The sequence below is a fragment of the Capsicum annuum genome, chromosome 5 (genome assembly GCF_002878395.1).
Source record: "Capsicum annuum cultivar UCD-10X-F1 chromosome 5, UCD10Xv1.1, whole genome shotgun sequence".
Taxonomy (NCBI): domain Eukaryota; kingdom Viridiplantae; phylum Streptophyta; class Magnoliopsida; order Solanales; family Solanaceae; genus Capsicum; species Capsicum annuum.
The window spans coordinates 73,938,225-73,947,554 of NC_061115.1; the positions used below are offsets into that span (position 1 = coordinate 73,938,225).

The window sequence follows — 9,330 nt, forward strand, 5'->3', positions numbered from 1 at the left end:
CTTTTATTAATCCCAAGTAATGAAGGGCAACTGCTAACACCCAATTTTGACTGCCTGATACTCCTTTTAGGTTGCTATTTTAGTAAAATTATTAATTTTAAATGTTAGCATTTTCTACAAATTATTCTTGTATCGAACAATACTGACGTGTCACCTTCGTGATTTAAAAGTTGTACAAATTATTTTATTATCTTTTGTTATAATTTTTATAAATTTATAAAACTCAAACGTGACATTTACATAATTTTATTGAATTATTCGTAACTGTACACACTCACATTTTTTTGCAAATACACTGTCTAGTTTTTCATTATTTAGTATTATTTACTTATTTATTATTATTATTATTATCATTATTTATTGTTACTATTATTATTTTTATTATTATTTATTATTATCATTTATTATTATTATTATTATTATTTATTGTTATTATATTATCTACTATTATTAGCATTACTATTATTATCTCTAGTATTATTTAAAGAACAACTGATTTTAATTTATGTTGCTTAATTTATTTAAATTCTAGCCTTTACTTATTTAATCTATGATATTTTGGCCTAATTTTTTGTAATTCTAGCCACATTCTAACTCCACATAATCTTAAATCCCAGCCGTTGATCAAAATAAATCTAATGACTGAAATTTGATCTACCTTCTTTCCTTTTAAAATAATCAAAACCCTAATTCAATTCCAACCAAAAACTAAGCTGCACCCTTATCTTTCTCTCTCTATCCTTTCTCTCTCTACCTCTCCCTTCTCTCTAAAGGTATAACCGCCGCTCTACTCTAGCAGACGGTTGTCGCTGCCGCTCCATCACCCCCTACTCCTTCCTTCTCTCTTCCCTCTCCTTTCTTCCTTGATACCTCACCCTTTCCCTGTGAAACCACGCCGGAAAAATCCCTCAAGCCTTTTTCACCAGCGATGAAAAGTCATCGGTGAGCCGACCTCTACCACCATAGACCAGATTTAGACTCACCAGTCAGCAACCAGCTATGCTGCTGCCCCGTTCTTCGTATCCCAATCAGCACAAGCCCACTAAACGCTGCTCCGGTGCCTCCTTCAATAGCTCCAGCCGGCGAAACCCCTACAACCGCCATGCAATGCTGTCGACCACTGACCAGATCACCTCCAGCAGCCGCAAACCAATAATGTAATCCCCCAGACACCTTTCAGCCTCCTCTCTCTTCTCACCTGTCACGTCCTCATCGAAAATTGAGGACCCGTGAGACCCCTTTTGGTGAACCCGATAATTATATAGTTTGATTCCTCAATCTCTTAATTGCATGTTTGTTTGGTTTAATTTGCATGTTTTTTTGATTGCCTAAATTAATCTCTTAGATCTAAATTTTGTGATATCGGACTTTGAATGTTGATTTATTTTGTTTAATTAAGTGTCTATCTCTGTATTGTTATGTGCGATAATCCCTAATTTTTCACACTTAATATGATTACTAACTTCTGTTTGTTCTTGAAAGATGTTATACTTGGATTATGTTGGATTTAATTGATATTAACAGAAATTTGAATCGATGTTTGTGGTAAAATATTAATTGTGTTTACTTCCAACTGACAATTGATTCTGTTTATTGGTGAAATTGATTATTGTGACTAATTGCCTTATTGTTCGTCAATTAATTTGAACATATATGGTAAATTCTAAAGTTATTACATATTTTATTATTATTTATTTATTATGTTTTTAAATAAGAATCTCTTACTTATCTATTTATGGTTAATTCGCTTCTAATTGATTCTACTTATTGAATTAAGGAAAATAAATTGTTGATTGATTTTTCTAAACATCTGTTTTCTTTTATTGTTGGATTGACTTATGGATGATTGATTCACTTATTCAAAGTTTTCTATTAATTGATTTACCAGCATATTTTCCTCTTGATTAATTCTGATTGGTTGTTTAAGAGTGACCTATTTTCCTTTCTTATCACCACTAATTGATTCCCTTACATATTTCTTCCTTTTATCCTCTATCCCACTTTACTATATAAGGAACATCTTTTTTCATTTAATAGACAGCTCTTCAATTACAATCACTCTCTAAAATAAAACTACTAGCTACTGCAAGACGAAGAAAAAGATATTCTCAAGCTATTTGGTTTCTCTGATTTTGACAAAGCATTCAACTCACTTTACTATTGCAATCATGCTGTTTTTCGTTCTTTATTATTATTTTCACCATTTTTTGGTAAGTTCTCAAAACGATTTAATTTTCATTCTTTATGTGTGTTGACTGCATCACGTTGTGAAAGCCTTTTGAAAGCATGTCTACAGGAATATTTTCATGTTCCTTATTAAATACACCTTTTTTCTTGTCATTACATCTTGCCTCGCAGGTCTAAATAAACAATTATGGGGTTTTGAAGAGTCGCCAGGGTGTTTACATTAGATTGAAGTAGTTCTATTTAGTTTTAGTTTCTTATAATTTGGTTTGTACAATTATTGTATAAACATTACTATTATTGTAATAATAATTTTGGGGATTGCTCGGGGAGCGGGGATTTACGTTCTCTATGAATAATATTGATAGGCACAACTTAAGTTTTACGTGTGTTACGTGCTATGTGGATCAAGTTAGGCACAAAAATCTAGGATTTATTAATACATGAATCGCTTAGACATTTAATCTACTTATTAATTCGATTAGAAATCTTAATTTTAGGATTCAACTTACGTCCTCCATGCTAAATTAAATTCATGCATATTAATACATTTTTAGCATGCTAAACATTTGAATTAAGCATGTCATTGTATGTTTAGCATGTTAACACAATTTAAGCATATTGGTATTTTTTGGGCATGTCAACAATTAAATTTTCACGTATTAATTAATTTTAGCATTTTTAGCATGTTAAATATTTGAATTAAGCATGTCATTGTATGTTTAGCATGTTAACACGAATTTGATTATTTTGATTTTTTTGAGCATGTCAACAATTAAATTTTCACGTATTTATACATTTTAGCATTTTTAGCATGTTAAACATTAGAATTAATTATGTCGTCTAGCATGTTAATAAAAATCTAAGCATGTTAATATTTTAGAGCATGTTAACATAAAATTCCTGCGCATTAATATATTCTTCAGCATGTTAAAATTGCGTTTCTGCTTAGAACAACTAAATTTCAGCATGTTAAAACTACGTTTCTCCATAAATAATTAAATTTCAGCATGTCTAAATTGTGTTTCTACATAAAACAACTAATGTCCAGCATGTTAAAATATTAGTTTAAGAATTTAAACATGTTAACTTGAAATCACTGCACATTAGCATAATTTTCAGCATGTCAAAATATTTGATTCTAGGCATTTTTAGCATGTTATTGCATTTTTCAGCATAATTAACATGAAATTTCTGCACTATTAGCATAATTGTCAACATGTTAAAATGTAGATGTTTGAGAACTTTTCAACATGTTAAACACTAGATTAAGTACATCATCGTGTGCCTTAGCATGTTAATGTATTTTCAATATTTTGTCAATTCCTTCCAATCTTATTAGTTTATACACTTGCACAATAAAATTCGAAGCACAATTCCTTGACATATCAACCACACTTTTGACACCCTCTTTTAATAATTTGACAACACATTGTTGCATTCATAAATCACCGTTACATTTTATCACACTAACATTTGTTGGAAACTTAAATATCATCCTATAGATTAATGACACAAAAAATAGCTATTCTTTGTCATTGCATGTTAATCATATTAATCAACTCTTTAATAACCAAGGGGATAATGGGCGACATTACTTGCTACTTGACGTCCAATGTGTTACGCGTTTTGAGCCGTTGCAACATAACTTTATTTTGTTTACACCACAAAACAAATATAGAAAAGTCCAATGCCTTTTGGATGATAGGTATTACTAAAGATCCTAGTTTTATCCTTGTCTTAGAACGCCTTTAGAGTTAACAACCAACCTAGGTGGGGTGAGATGGGTAGCCATTCGAAATTGATGATTTCTAACAGATATTAAAGGTAAGACATATGACTTGTCTAAGAGTTCGGCCAGTGGGTCTGATGATGATTAAACAAGTTGGGGTTCTGATTCGAATGAGACCAAAAACGTTTCTTTGTTTGATTTGATGAATTTTTTTAATTCTTTTTTTACTTTACATGCTTATTTATTTTGGGTAGTTAGTCTATTACATAAGTAATCCCCTTTTGTTATAAATTATGCCATTTCTTTCTCCTCGCTTGTCTTATTATATGTTTTACACTGATTTTATCACTTAGATAATGAACAATTAGAAGTAACAAAATAACATGTGTTTGCTTATTAATTATTTTATCACTTAGTTAATATTAAGTTAATAAATAAGTGACCTTTATTTGATCACGTAGAATCCGCATGTAAAGTACGAATTCAGCCGGGAACCACCTTTATGGACCTAGAAAGGTGCCTAACACCTTTCTTTTGAGGTAATTTGAACCCTTACCTGAATCTCTGGTGAACTAAGACTAAAACAACAAAAATAGGTTCATAGTTAGCCTAGACCGGTGCTCTAACATACCTTAATTCGTTAGGTGATGACTCTTCACACTCTCCCTTTAAAACAATCCCAAAAAGTGTGGTCACGTTGAATTCCAATTTCCACGAGGAAAATGGGGTGTGACACTGACTATGAAGCTCTCAAATAAAAACAATATATGATCAGTAAACCTGATCCACTACTAAAGATCACCCATGGGAGTAGATATATGCAATGGAAAAGATAAAGGATCCCAAGGTAACTCTAACTATGGTGCATAATAAGCAGAAACATATGAATAACTAGATCAGTGAACAAATGAGGTAATAGGTGGTTAACGGCATATTAAAATCATAGTTGTAGTTATAGTATTCGAAGACACTACCTCAAGACTACAAAGTACAACATATAACTAACCCTGTCCTCTTCTGAACTAGGTACCTAATAAACCACTAGTCTTACCAGCCTGAGGACCTCCATGAGAACCTCTACCCCTACGACCTTGCATACCATCTCTAGCTAGGGGCGGCACCACTCTATTCAATTGAACACTCTAAGTTGCAAGTTAAATCATCCCATGTTGGGGACACTCTCTTGAGTAATGATTGACAAACCCACAATTATAGAAATACCTGTGGATTCTACCCTATCCAAAAGATCTAGTTAACCTAGCATAGCCAACTCGGATAGAAGACCCAAAATGTGCACTTTCAAAGACTGGCTACTACCCTGGCCATTATAGTCGCTATAACCAGAATGACCTTCATCTGTGATTTGAAGTATTTCTTGAATAAGTGTACTAGACTAACCCTTATGATTATAAGACTAATGCGGAGGGTACTACCCTTAGAACCTCTGCCTCTAAGTTGTTAGTTACTATGGATACCACTCAAACTACCTTATTGACATGGCCCCTTATCGCTGCCCACTTGGTCCTTGCAATAAATATTCTCTATAGTCTGAGCATAATAAAAAACCTCAATAAAGGACCTACCAATAGAAACAAAATATTAAGTAGCCATGCTAAGAGAAAGTTTCAACCCTCTAAAAAACACCAAATCCGCTCGTACTTGATAGGAAAGATCATTGTAGCATGTCTGACAACTAATGAAATCTCACCTCACACTCAATAATCATTATAGAACCCTACCCCAACTTAGTAAACTGATCTCTCAAAAGCTCTCAAAGACTATGAGGCATATACTTCTCCAAGAAAGCCTCAAAGAATTGAGTCTATGTTATAGAGGGAGATCCATGAGGAATCGAATTAATGTAACCTCTCTACCAATGTTTAGCTTTCTAGTCTAACTAAAAGGTAGTGTATTCAACTCCAAGCATCTCAACTAGGCCTAAAATATAGAGTCTATCCTTACAAGAAACTCAAATTCATCCTCATCTAGGATCCCAACAAATCTAGGTGAAGTCAATCTAAAAAATCTACCTAAAATCTTCTACAACTTAATAGACATAGCTGTCTAGGAGACTATCATCTAAGAAACTATTGGTGCTGGATGAATCTCAACTCTTGGAGTTGCAGCTATAGACTGTGGCCCTACATCTATGACACTCTAATTTATGATAGATCGCTATCATAGGTACACCACTAACTAATCCCAATAACTAAATAAACACATATCTAATCACTAAAGATGAAATAAACCCTAGTAGGGCATGGGTTGCCCTATGGCCCACTAATGGTTGAGGTGGAGAAATCTCTAACTCGCAAGCAATAATAGAATTTGGTGAAGGCTACCTATCCTGACCCCATGTTGGGTATGTATCCCTAGACTAAGCTTGTTCCTTGGGTTGGCCACGACCTCTAGCAGGTTCCCTAGCCACGTACTTGGGATCCTTATCGTAGCTCACATCTTGACTATCTTGCGGATGAGTGAAAAAATGAAAACTTTATAAACCAACACACACTTGGTGCATGAAATAAACGAAGAAAGTGATATTCTCCTAAAAATAACTTATAGCCTCCCGAAGATAAGATATAGATGTCATCTTTCCAATTTATGATTTTCTGCTAGGCATTTGAACTTGTACTAATAATACTAGTGTGCCTAGGCTCTAGTACAAATTTTTCATGTCCTAATTTCTATGGCCATAATGGCACCTACTTTAACCCACAATAGGTAAGGCAAACCATAGATGGAAATATTAGTAATGGACTAATTGGTGGAAGATATAGCAAATATAAGAAATAAAGGATACAACTAAATTGTAAGAAAACAAATATAAAAGCAAGATACTAAATAAAAGAAAAATGAGAAAAGTGTACAAAAGAGTATATCATGACCTAGTAAGGTTTGTACAAGAGCCGCTAAATCAAAAATTAGAGCACTAAATAATGTGAATATACAGGTAGACTCAAAAGTAAATACTATCCAAAAATTGTAGAAGGATAGAAGATTGGCTCTAGCTCTGAACTCTCATCCTATGACTGGGTTCCAAGAGAAAACTAGATGTAACATCAGTAATGGTGACTCATACTCGGGCGAAATTAGAAAAAAATACAGATGTGTAGTATGAGTACAAAAAAATGGAAACTTGGTAGACATTATCAACCGACTAATATAAATCATCATAAAAACATGATAAAATAAGAGAAAGTAAACTAAGTCAAGGATAAGTTTAAATCTAGAATAAATACTCCAATTAGGATAAAATGATAAGAATGCAAGAATGAATGAATTAAGATAAATACAATCTAGCTATAACCTGACTGGACCTCCATAAGCCCTAAAGGTTTAAGAAAATAAGAAAATAACCTTATCGATCCCCCATAAGCCGACACTACTGGAAATTACCCCTATGGTAACGAAAATTTTGGCGACGGTTAAGAAAGCGTTGCAATAGGTGGTCTATTGCGACGGTTCGAAGTGTTGCCATAAATAATTGTTCTATTAGTTATAATTTTACACTATAAACATTGCATTTGATAATAAGAGTTGTCATAGATAATTAAAATAACCTATAGAAATGGTTATTTTATTCCCTTCATTTTCACTAAAAATTTGATAAGTCCGCCAAAAAAGACAACCTAAGACAACTGTCTCTTCCCTCTTAGCTTTTACTTCTCTTTCTCTCTTAGTTTCTGTATTAGCTCTCATCTTACTGAACCTTTTGAAAAAATAATATACTATGATTAGGGAATCAATCGATTGCTACAACAATCAATCGATTTGGGAATCGTCTTCTCTTCGCTACAATCGCTACAACAACAATCAATCGATTAGGGAATTGGATTCTCTTTGCTATAATCTCTACAACGACAATCAACCGATTAGGGGAATCAACTTCTCTTCACTGCAATCGCTACAACAACAATCACTCGATTAGGGGATTCAGTTTCTCTTCGCTACAATTACTTGATTTGGTAGTGAGCTTTGTAGGATTTACTGGTGTTGCTTCAAAAATTGATTTACTGGTGCGAGAAATATTTAGACTGAATTTTCACTTCAATTTCTCTCAAATTTGCACTACAACTACTTCAATTTGGGGATTTTAAGGTTAGTGTATTATTCTATGTCTTGGACCTAATTTTTGGGGATTTTGAGCTTTTCTTCTCCTTCGAGAACATTTTAATACTAGGTTCATTTGATTATGTGAACATTGGTAAAAACTTTAGTAATAATGCGATCATGACTTGGTAAATTTTGATTGCTAATGATTTTTATGTTACCATTAGTTAGTTTGAATTAAGACAACTCATATTAAGTGAAATTTTGACTGCTGATGTAACAAAGTTTCAGGCTTTCTGCTACTGTAGTAATAATGCATCCATGAGTGTCCAAATTAAATGCTTGGTAATGAAAGGAAGAAAAATTGGACTGAAGGTTGGTTACATGGTAAAGAAGTTTCGATGGGGTAAAATTTATGCAATGAGATAAGTATGAAGAAATGATTAATATTTCATTGTAAAAGATTAGTTTTTAAGTAATTTATGTTAATATGGTTATGGCAAACATGAACCAGTACATTTTGTCGTAATTACTATTCTTTGATAATCATAAAAGCAAATGTACTCCAAACCAATTTTGATAATATTAGTTTGACGCCAATATTTATGGTCTAAGAGAAAATAAAAGGGAAACCTGGTGCACAAAGCATCCCATGCTAGTAGGATCTAGAGAAGGGCCGCACGACAAGGGGTGTGATGTTTAAATGAAAATAATAGAAAAAAGGTCTACTGTCTAATGGAATTTATGGTCTCAGATGTCATTAGAATGTTGTTATTGACTGCAGACTGCATCTAAATTACACATTGATTATTGTTGCTGTCAACTACAGGCTGCTATGCTGCTGAAGCTTCTTCTTAGCTTGCTGTTGTTGGAGTAAAATTTTAAGAGGATTAATATTTCCATGTTCCTTGGATGGACTAGTCATGTTAACCTCCTTAATTTTGTTTCTGCTAGAGTCTAGTTGTTACTACTCCATATCATTTATAAGTTGTTTTTCCTCAGAATATTCTGGTACGATAGCCTCTTTACTAATCTCTATTTCTGCTTCAGGGATATTGCTGGATGAGTTATAATTTTCCCACTTTTCTTAATTATGGGTTGTTGCTGTTTCATATCATCCTTAGGGGAAATTTATTCCTTATCTTCATTGTGAATCATTGTTGTATCTTCTATCAACCTATTTCTTTTTGTATCTTTTACCTCAATGTCACTATGCTCCTTAACAAGTTCTTTTCATTATTCTCTCTTTGTCTCATTCAGTAGGATCTCTTGGGATTATGGTAGTTTCTTGAGGAGGTACAAAAAAGAGGTTGAGTAAGGGGAGTAAATGTGTAGTAAATGAGGATAGCGAGTCACTTTCC

General features: G+C 33.1%; 1 long non-coding RNA gene across 1 annotated transcript; it reads left to right on the forward strand.

Moving 5' to 3' along the window:
- The first annotated feature begins 686 nt into the window (after positions 1-686).
- On the forward strand, positions 687-2,523 carry LOC107870637. Its single transcript, XR_001674219.2, has 2 exons — positions 687-1,157; positions 2,359-2,523. It is a non-coding gene; the product is annotated as an uncharacterized LOC107870637 (long non-coding RNA).
- Positions 2,524-9,330: the final 6,807 nt, after the last annotated feature.